This window comes from Agelaius phoeniceus, chromosome 3 (assembly GCF_051311805.1).
Source record: "Agelaius phoeniceus isolate bAgePho1 chromosome 3, bAgePho1.hap1, whole genome shotgun sequence".
Taxonomy (NCBI): domain Eukaryota; kingdom Metazoa; phylum Chordata; class Aves; order Passeriformes; family Icteridae; genus Agelaius; species Agelaius phoeniceus.
In genome coordinates this window covers 55,456,310-55,466,775 of record NC_135267.1, presented here as the reverse complement: position 1 = coordinate 55,466,775, position 10,466 = coordinate 55,456,310, and the positions used below count along the sequence as shown (strand labels likewise).

The window sequence follows — 10,466 nt, the reverse complement described above, 5'->3', positions numbered from 1 at the left end:
GATGACTTCTGATACTTGCTTGGTTTTGGGGATTTTTTCTGCTGTTTTTTTGTGTTTGTTTGTTTGTTTGTTTGGTTTTGTTTTTCTTCAGTTTTAATCACTGAGTCAACATTTTCATAGTTATTAATGCAGTGATCTTTCATGTCCAGTGGTAGTTCAGATTCAGTGATTGTGAATGCAGTACGAGACTTTTTCTCATTTTCTTGGTTGCTGTGTACTTAACACTGAATTTAATCTGCCATTTTTTCACCAGTCATGAGGTCACCAGTATCATGAGGTCCCTCTGAAGCTCTCTGCAGTTTGTTTCTTTAAAGCCTTCAATAATTCAGTGTCAGTAACCTATCTTATCAGTTCTTTGAGATCACTTGAGATCAGGTGTATATTGAACAGCATGGGCTCAAAGTGCTTCACTGGGGACCTGCCTGCGATGTGACTGCATTCTTTTCTTTTCTTTCTTGTCTTTTAAACTTGTTTATCCATATGAACACATTTTTTAAATTATTTCTTTTTTTTTTTCTATCTCACTGCAAGCTAATTAAGAAATTTGAAGCTTATTTTTATTCTTTGTATCTTCCTTATGCACATGCTTATAAAATTCCTCAGAAACTCTCCAATAGGTTCATGAGTCATGACTTTATAAAAGAATTGTGTTATCTTCTGTAATGGGTTACTACAGTTAACATTTCAGCTGTGTCACACTTGAGCTCCGTTTAATTTGTGGGTAAAGACCATCTGGTCCTGGTAATTAACCAGTGTTATTTTCCTAAATTTGTGTTACAATGTTTTACTGAAATTCAGCGTGAGATAACTCCTCTAGAGTCACTCCTGTAAATCCTAAAGAGGTAATATATAGTCATGGAAAGGCTTGGGTCAGAAATGACCTCAAAGAACATCTAGTTCCAACCCTCCTGTCAAGGGCGGGGATGTCACTCATTAGACCAGGTTGCTCTGAGCCCCCATCCAACCTGGTCTTGAACATTTCCAGGGGTGGGGCAACTCTAACTTCTCTGGTCAATCTGTTCCAGTGTGTAACCACTCTCACAGTAAAGAATTTGTTAGTAACATCTAATCTAAACCTGCCCTCTTTCCTTTTAAAGCCATTACCTTTTGTCCTATCTGTGCATATAAAAAGTTCCTCTACCTCCTTTTTTGTAAGCCTCCTTATGTATTGGAAGGTCTCAACAAGGTCTCCCTGGAGCCCCCTCTTCTTCAAGCAGAACAGCCCCAGCTCTCTCAGCCTGTCTTCATCAGAGAGGTTCTCCAGCCCTCTGATCCTTTGTGTCACTCCTCTGGATTCACTCCAACAGGTCCATGTCCTTCTGCTGAGGACTCAGAGCTGGATGCGGTGTTTCCATGTGGAGTCTCACCTGAGCAGAGCAGAGGGGCAGAATCCTCTCTTTGCCCTGCTGCCCATACTGCTTTTGATGCAGCCCAGGACACAATTGGCTTTCTGGGCTGCAAGTACACACTCTTGCAGATGATGCAACAGTGTGAAGGATAGACGCAGAAAATTAATTTAATTTTTTTGTTGTGGTCTCTTCTTCAGTCACAGCATTTACACATTAATTATTAATCCTATGAATTTGGCAGACCTCCTACTACTGAGAAAAGAGTAACTTGGTGTTATGCCAGCTTAACAAGTTCCTCAAAAGCCTATCTTGAGCTGCTGTGTGCTCACTGTAATCTTACATCAAATATGACTTGGTGGGCTTGGTTTGATTTTTTTTTAAATGTATTTCCTAGATAGACATGTCTTTAAATTGTCAAGGAACTCATTATTTTGTTAGAATGATTGAATAAAAAAGGGTTGAATATATTAATTAGTTTAGCCTTTATTACAGTGGTTTTGCCTCTTGCAAACACTTTAACTGTTGACTTATATCTTTGAAGCTTATTTTTTTAAATAGCTGGATTCCTATCCCTTTACATTTAGTCTCACTTAAAGAAAATGCAGTTGTATGATATGTGGGAAGGTACTGTTGCTGCTCCTGCAGTTTGGCATAACTGGGGAATAGCAGAATGATCTCTGCAGCATTTGGAACCAGATCCTGCACATTCCTCAGTACCGAGTCAGCTTTGCTTCTTGTGCATTTTCTGAGTTATTGCTCTGCAAGGCAATCATTTATGTGTTTCATGTGTAGCTTTGTATCTCACACACCCTGATTGTTCATCTTGCAGCCTCTGACCTCCAAGCCTCTTTCAGGACATGACTCTCCCTCTTCTGCTCATGGCTGGTCCCATGTACTACAATCTACTTCTCTCTCTGCCTAGAACTTGAGTCCAATGGAATCTGTGGATTTTATATGGAATCTGTTGTTTCTCAGTGCATGCATGTCTCACTCTCTTGTGCATGTGATTTTCATCCATTCCTGTTCTGCAGCCTATTGGTCCCTACTTCCAGGTGTTCAAAATACTGTCCTAGTAATATCCTTCATCAAATCTGTGTGTGTACATGTGTGTATATGTTAAGACTTCTAGTCATCTTTACAGAGTGCACCTCTATCCTGTGTTCCTCTCAGCCTGGTCAAAGAGATCATCTTTTTTGTCTCTGTGCACATCTCACTTGGCCACAGGGCAGAAAATTATAGAAGTAACAGTCATGCAGATGTCTGCATGGGAAACCTTTTACCTCTGGATCGACTTCCATCTTCATTTTGTTTTGTGGGATATCCAGCAGATGTATTCAGTTTCTTCCTCTCTTTCACTGTATTGTGACTGTGGCTTATTCATGATGGGAGGGGACTGCAATCACAGTGACCTCATGTATTGCTGTTAGCATCCAGTTGAAGAACTCTCTGAGCACATCAAGTGGATTCTCAGTTTCTAGCACATGGATAAAGCTGCTGTGACACACAGGCTGCTGCTTATCTAAATTTTTTTGGTCTTGGGCAAGTTGAGCCAGGGAAGTCGGTGGTGCTAACGCTGTTGGATTGCCCTGGAGCCCAGCCTCAACAGAGTCCTGGTGCCTTTGAGGAACTACTGCTACTTCAGGCATCTGAGCTGTGCCTCAGCTGCTTTTCTCTCTTTTTGCAGTATACGGGGTATTTGTTTCGAGGTTGATGCCATGATTGGCATTTTGGATATTATTTGTAGGATGAGCATGTTATATATGATAGAGATAATTCATGCTGTAGAAATAGATATATGTATGTATAAAATATTAGGAGAAAATCAAACCTATGTTTGTTACCACTCTGGCCAGGAACAGCATTCTATTCACATGATAACCAATTCCTCAAACCTGTTACTGTATGAATGGGGAAGCCCTGGGCCATGAGCTATGTTTGAAGTCGCTCTGACCAGGAGAGGAGTTATGCACATTGTAACTGATACCCAGATCTGAATAGGACAGACTGGAGCTATCAGAGGGGGTTTCCTCTGGCACCAGCATTTGGAAGATATCATCTGGACCTTCCTGGAGATGATTAATGGAATGTCTCAAGAAACTCACAAGACCATGCACCTGGACTGATTAAATCTACGGTACTCAAGGAGCTGGCATCACCTACTCCATGTGAATACATCTTCTGCCTGGGTTCTCAGACACTTGTCTGGGTCTTGGACACTGTGTCTGTTTCTGCACATGTATGGATTCAACTTTACATGCAAGGGGACACAAAGAAATATGTGGTCATCTCTGCCTCAGGCAGAATAAACTGTATATAAGCTGGCTGCGAAGAGCACTGGGGTGAACCTTAGGGGGAACGCTGTCACTCTGTCAGCAGGAACCCAAGGTCACCCAGGCTGCACCTGGGGCTGACACTGTCTTGGCTGTGGTGGGATTTCGAAATTCTCTATTTTTTTTTTTTGTTATTCAATCTAATAAATCTGTTAAATTTTTATAAATTTGGCTACAGATTTGATCATTTATAACAAGCAGACCTGGCCTTTTCCTTTACACTGTTATAGCACATAGCACACAGTGAAGGGAGTTAAAGAATGTCCAGATCCCTGTCGAGTTTGCCTTTGAATGCAAATGCTTCTACTGCTACTAAAAATATATATATGTAAATTTTGCTTCAGCAGTATCAGTGCAGCTTTAAGACCCTTCTATTCTCTTCTGATACCTTCCCTGTACTGTGCTACTCAAAGAATCTGATTGCCACATGTGGGCATCTCTGCTTTTCTTTGCCTTTTAACTATTTTGCTTTTTAGCTTTGCTGCCAGTCTCTGTTGGGTTCCTTGATGGAGTAGCTCCCACTTCACAAAAGCACATCAATTCTCTCTTGGAATTCAGGTATAGAGAAAGTGTCTGGGGCTCTGACACCGTTGCATCCTGACAGTTTAATGTCATGGTGTGCTTTGGTAAACCAAGGCAGAAGCATCTGTGCTCTCTAGATAGCATTTTATAACCATTTATCATGGTTAGCAAAGTACATTTTTTTGGCTTTATTTCCCTTCCCCCAGTTATGCAGTTACGGTGACTCTGGAAGTGGAGGATTTTTTTGGCTTTAAGGCTGTATTGGAAGAGCCAGTGTGAGTTTTGAAGCACTGACTCCTCTCACTCCAGTTCACATTCAGGGCCCCAGGTCACATTTGAAACTGCAGAGAAGCTTCCCACCATCCCTTCCCCCACCAAGAGGTTGCCCCAAGGGCTGTTGCATAAGATCCAAATGTGCATGGGTGAAGCAAATGCCTATTTTCTGGCCGATTTTTTAGGAAGAGCGAGTGTCTCTGGAGGGCCAATGGTGTGCCCAGGAGGGTCAGTACTGTCTCCCTCCAGGGTGTGTGTTTTGATGGGGTACCTCAGTGCAGCATTTCAGAGGCTGAGGCTCATTGGACTGTTGGCTTTCTTGTCAAGGTTTTGCACTGATACTGGTTCTCTGTTTCTTCAAAATTTAATTATTAATTACTATTTAAAAAAACCTTTTCTAGGTGGAATGCAGCACTCTCGCTTGAACTGTTTGAAGCCTCACTTGGTATTTCTTTGTTTCCCTCCCATTTAGAAAGAGTGTATTTTCTGTTTTCTGTCTTTCTTATCTTTCCACCCCTTTTGTTGTGTTCCAGTCCATCATGCTGTTTCAGCATCCCAGTGACCCTGAAGGCAGCCAGACGATGTGAAAGGAGGAAGGGCAGCTGTTGTAATTCCTCAGTTAAGCTGCTACAGACATTCAGTATACGCAGAGACTGCAAACCATCAGCAGTCCTTTGCCTTTAAGCTTTGTCTCTTCATTCTCCTAAAGAGCTGCTTAGAAAAGTTAAACAACTGCTGTAATTACCCAGTCTTTCTTAAATCCTTTTTCCTCTGTGTCCAACTTCCCACAGATGCCATTCATTTCTGAACGAAACAGCATAGGCACAAATATCTCTCCTTGAGCTATTAATTTATTTCTCCTCTGACCTTCTGTACCACTTTTAAGTATTTACGGTGTCAGGAATGCCTTGGCTCACTGGTTTCAGTGTGGCTTTTATCTGCTTTTGGCTTCACTTAGTTTAATAGGTCCCTTATCAATGCACCTCCTGTCTCTCTGGCAAGGGCGTGTGAGAACAAGGAAAAAGTAGTTTTTAGTGCTGGATACAGACACTAATCTCAGAAGTTATGGTAATGGCCAGGTCTTCAATACAGAGCCCTAGTTTTACCCATTGGTTTAGTGTGGAAATCTGGTTTAACTGGGAGATGTGCAGCAATTCCAGAAGACTGAGGGCAATTTGATACAAAGTTCGAAGAGAACTATTAAATCTATTTTAAATACTGTTTCTAATGTAGAGACCTCTGAGAATTTGCCCTAATAGAGCAAATCCTTGGGTCCCTTATCCCAGGAATAGATTGTTCTTACTCCCCTTCAGAATGTCCTCAGAGTGTAGCCAGCTGCCTGTGAAAAAAAAAACCCAACCAAAAAACCCCCAAAGCAAAACCTAAATGAAAAAATAATAGCCAGAAAAAGTTGACTAATCTTATATCAGAAGAACAGAAAACATGAAGTAATCAGAATTATTCAACTTAGCTGTCTCTGGGACTTCACTGAAGTTTATGAAGGAAGAGAAGAGCCAGTTCTAACTTTTATGGGTCATATTTTCTAAAAAATTTAGTATATTACTAGCTGTTTTCTAAATACTGGATGTGTCACGTTGGAAAGTTGGTTCTGACTGTGTGGTTTGTCCCTGTTTTCTCTAAAACTGTGATCCTACACAGTCATTACAGTGGCATAGTGAGAGACTGGTTGGCAACCAGTCAATCAATGATTCTTTGTCGCCATCAACATATAGTAAATGGCACATTTTCTTTTTCTCTCCTTGTATTTAGCAAATCATTTGGCATAATTTTCTATACTGTTTTCATGGGAAAAGTTCAAACTTTTTATTAATTTGCTTTCATAGTTTTCTTGTGGAAAATGCTTCCTTTTTGTATTGTATTAGTGTCTTTGGGAGCTGGAGGTAACTAGCTGGTCAAGCAATTTCTAAACATAGACACTTCAGCATATTTTTAAATGGCTACTTTTTCAAAATTTCTGTGCCCTTGTTTGGACTTCACATTTTAGCAGAATCTATTAAAAACAAATCAAAACAAAACCACCCACCTGTATTGAACAAATATCAACCCTGCAGTTCTGAAATGTGCACTTTGAATAGCATGCATAGCAGAGTGAGCTTCTCATTTTCTTTCCTCAGCATTGTAGAAAATGAGATTGTCTCAGTTCTGTAATCCAAAAAAGGTTTAAACAAAGATTTATGCTGTGAAATGTAATCCACAATGAAATAACCCCATTCCTTGTTTTATTACATGGGCAGAAGGAAACATTCAGTGAAACTGAACACTGTGAAATCAATATCAATCAAAATGAGAATTTGAACGTTTCTAGAAATAACAAGGCTCTTATGATGCAGCAAAGGAAGGAAAATTTGAACTTTCTTATTACATGGCTTGGACTGAATGTTGGTTTGTTCAGCTGGAAGTGACAGCAGGCTGACATAGGACCTTGTTTGCTTTGAGGTGAACAAGATCAGCTTCTCTACACATCTCTGAAGAGCTGGAGGTTTGGTGTAGTTCTGTTAAGAAGGGGCTCTCCCTGCTCTCTCTGGGCCCCACAGACATATGAGGTGCACCAGGCTGGCAGAAACAAGAAAGAAGGAAGTGGTTTTGGACAAAAGCTTTGGGCATAATGAAAACAGCTGGGAAAGGTGCATATAGGTTTTCTTCTGTTTTTATAAACTCTCTTGTGTTATATGTGTGTCCCAGTGGGAAGAATCCTTTCCCTGGAAGACAGAGTTGGTTTTTTTTACACAATTTCCATATCTTAGGAAAAAGTGGGAGCAAGGCCAGTCTGTGAGAAATCCTGCTGTGTTGAAAGCATGCTGTGTTGAAGCTTCAGAAGAGAGCTCCTTCTCCTTGCCCAGTTGATATGGGCCATCCTGCAGTTGCCAGAGGCAGGACTGAGTCGGGTCATCCATGGGGACCCACGAGTTCTTGTCAGCTTTGTGCAGGGTTCTTAAACCTAACATGGATATGTCAGCAGTTGCCTTCTGCATCCACCTGTAGATGGAGCCTGACTGAAAGCGACAATTCCTGTGTCCTAATGAGCTGCTCATGTCTCACAGGCCAAGGAGCTGATAGAAATTATAAACTGTATTGGCAGTGTTGACAGGAGAAGGATTAGACCTTCTGGAGTAACATGACCTAAGTACAGCCTTTGTGGGGCTCTTGAGCTGTTGGTCTTGGAGGAGTTGCAGAGGGCTGGTGGAAGCATGAACTGCCAAATTCTCACAATTATGGTAGAGATGGAGTCAGCATCTACCACTCAGAACATTGTAGGACTTGCAGCTTAGGGGGAAGCATTCTGCTCCCCATCTCCTGCTCTGCCAATGGTGGAGCAGTGCCATTTATCCAAATATCTCAGAAGGGAAAGTCATTCAAGCCCTCCAATAATAAAAGTAACTTTTACCAACATAATCAGTCACTTCTTACTTCTGCAGACAGGAGCAGCAACATGCATGAAAGAAAGAGATTTTTGAAACGCACACTGTATGTGTGCATTTGTTGGATGTTGAATTCAGCTATGAATTTAACATACTCAACTATGTTGAATATTAGTAACACTTCCAGATCTTCTTCATTAGGCTGGATCAAGCAACAATAATATAGATGATGCCATCAATAACATCCTTTCTACCAGTGACGCGTGGTCTTGCTGCAATTGCGGTTCAGGGCAGGTTGAATTACAGATTTCTCATCATGAAAGGGTTGAGATGCAGATTGAAACTCAAAATCTCTTTCTGCCAAGATTCAGAGACATCAGCTTGCTTAAAAATGAATACAAAAGAGTTAGAGAGCTACATTTATCCAGGCCTTTAACATTTTTCTCACGAATAGAATATTTGCCGATGTCTGCCAACTCTGTACCCTTCATGGCCCTTTCAGATCCTTAGGAAAAAAAGGTTTTCTTAGGAAAGTAAGAAAAAAAGTTCTGTTCAAGAATTTGGAACTCGTTCATACAAGGGTTTGCCTTTGCTTTAAAGAGATGAAAGCTGTGCTAGCCTTTAATTCTGCATCTGAGATGCTCTGACTTTCAGCAGGGAACAGAGAGACTGTATAGATCCAGTTTTTTTGTTAATATGGAGATTCTCACCTGATACAACTGAACACCAGACTGAAAATCAACCATGGAACATCTTAAAGAAGGAGTGTCAGTAAAAGGTATTTCTGATATGATATTAAGGGAAATTACTTAAATTTAAAAGTATACTGTGAGTCAAAGGCGCTGAGGAGGCTTTACAGCATTCAAATTGTGTTCTGTTTCTTCTTGATGTAGTCAATACTATCCTGTCAGTCTCTGTGGGTGTGAGAGATCTGTAGAGATCTTTGTCATAATTCTTACTTCCAGCTGACAATCTGGTGTGTTTATGGTACAACACTGGAGAGAGACAGATAACCCTATTTGCTGCTCTATATGTTAATTCTATTTTAGCAATGAAATATGCAGTGTACAAGTAGGAAAAGATTTCTAGTAGCATCTGGCAGTTTCCAAAAATTGGGTAGGGAGACAGTTGGAAAAGAGTATAATCAAAATGTTTGTACATCTGGAGCATTTAATCTTTTTTTACTCCACAAAAGTGTTCCTGTCCTTCTTATCCTGTCACATAGTTATTTCTGTAGTTAGAAATATAGAGTAGAAATAAAAACTATACTGAAGGGAGTTTTATTTCAGTAGTGTCTGACCACTCTGATTTTTCATACATTTGTAATGCAATTCTTTCCACAGTATCTTTATCTGCTTTCATGGTAAAATGGCAAGAAGATTTTGTCTTCTTTCCACCATTCAAATTAAGTTTGCAATGTATTAAAAAAATATTTTCACTTGCTCTTAGTCACTTCTTGACAAAAAGTATTAGAATATATAAAAGAAACAGTGAGAAGATACTGCTTGCAGACTACTTGCTAGTTTGTTTTCTGCTAGTGAAAGAGATGGATCTTACTTGATTTTTTAAAATGCATTTATATTGCTTTTAGCAGCAGCAGCAGTAAAAAAAATACTACTCATTACTACCTTGTCAAACAGAACAACTTTCTTTCTCATTAGAAAATAATTTATTTCTCTTTTACCTAAAATAATTGTGTGTGAGGACTAATGAATTGTTCAAAACTTTTACTCATGCACATTTGTAATCCAGAAAATAGTTTCTTATTTTTCACTATTATTTTCTTGGTTGTAAGTACCCCTTCCACTGGGCTTGTGAGTCTGTTTGCAGAAATATTGGAGAAATACATCTAATATGATGATCTTAATGCAAACTGACATGCACAGAAATTTATGTCAGAAAAATGAGGCAGGGGACCTTGCTGTAGGATTATATGGCAAGCAAATCCATCTTTCAAACTATGGCTGAATTTGCAAAGTGTGAGTTGCAATTAAAGTTGGCTGACTTGGTCCCCAAAGCAGGGCACCTCAGAAGGACATGGGTTTTCAGCAGAGCAGGGCTCAGGTGAGTGTGTTTTTTCACTGTTTTTCAATTGACACCTCTTGCTGAGCACCTAGAGGCAGTCACAGTCATTAGTTGTTTGCGAAAAGCCTTACACAGTCTTGGCTCCATGAATGAAACCACTGTAGATGTGCTGAACTGTGTTTCTTTGGTGACAGAGTAGGTGGAAACAGAAATGTCAATAATTTTGATGCTGAAAGATGGATCTTCTCCATAACATGCTGGAATAAAGAAGTTTAATATACCCAGAACACTGAACCATTCCCACATGACTTTTATCTCCTCCCTTCTTCTAACCAACCAGGCTAGATTCCCAGGTGATCAGCTCAGGCTCTGAGAAAGGACAGAAGTGGGAACCAGCGGTGGCACCAGTAAAGGCTCTCCGGGGGAAAGTCAATAGAAGGACCTGTTTCCCTTCTTCCCCTCACACTGCTACCACCCAGTTACAAATTAGAAGAAAAAGCTGGTCCTGGGCATCTGTGGGATGGAGGAAATGAAGTTTCAATTCCATCTTGTTTGTTGTGTCTTCAGCTTTGTTGCAGTGCACTTGG

General features: G+C 40.3%; 1 long non-coding RNA gene across 2 annotated transcripts in view; it reads left to right on the top strand.

Annotated features, from left to right (window-relative positions):
• Positions 1–8,458: 8,458 nt before the first annotated feature.
• Positions 8,459–10,466, top strand: part of LOC143693561 (uncharacterized) — a 36,156-nt gene continuing 34,148 nt past the window's right edge. For both annotated transcript variants that reach the window (XR_013181362.1, XR_013181361.1), the window contains exon 1: positions 8,459–8,632. This is a non-coding gene — a long non-coding RNA (uncharacterized LOC143693561). The remainder of the gene's footprint in view (positions 8,633–10,466) is intronic.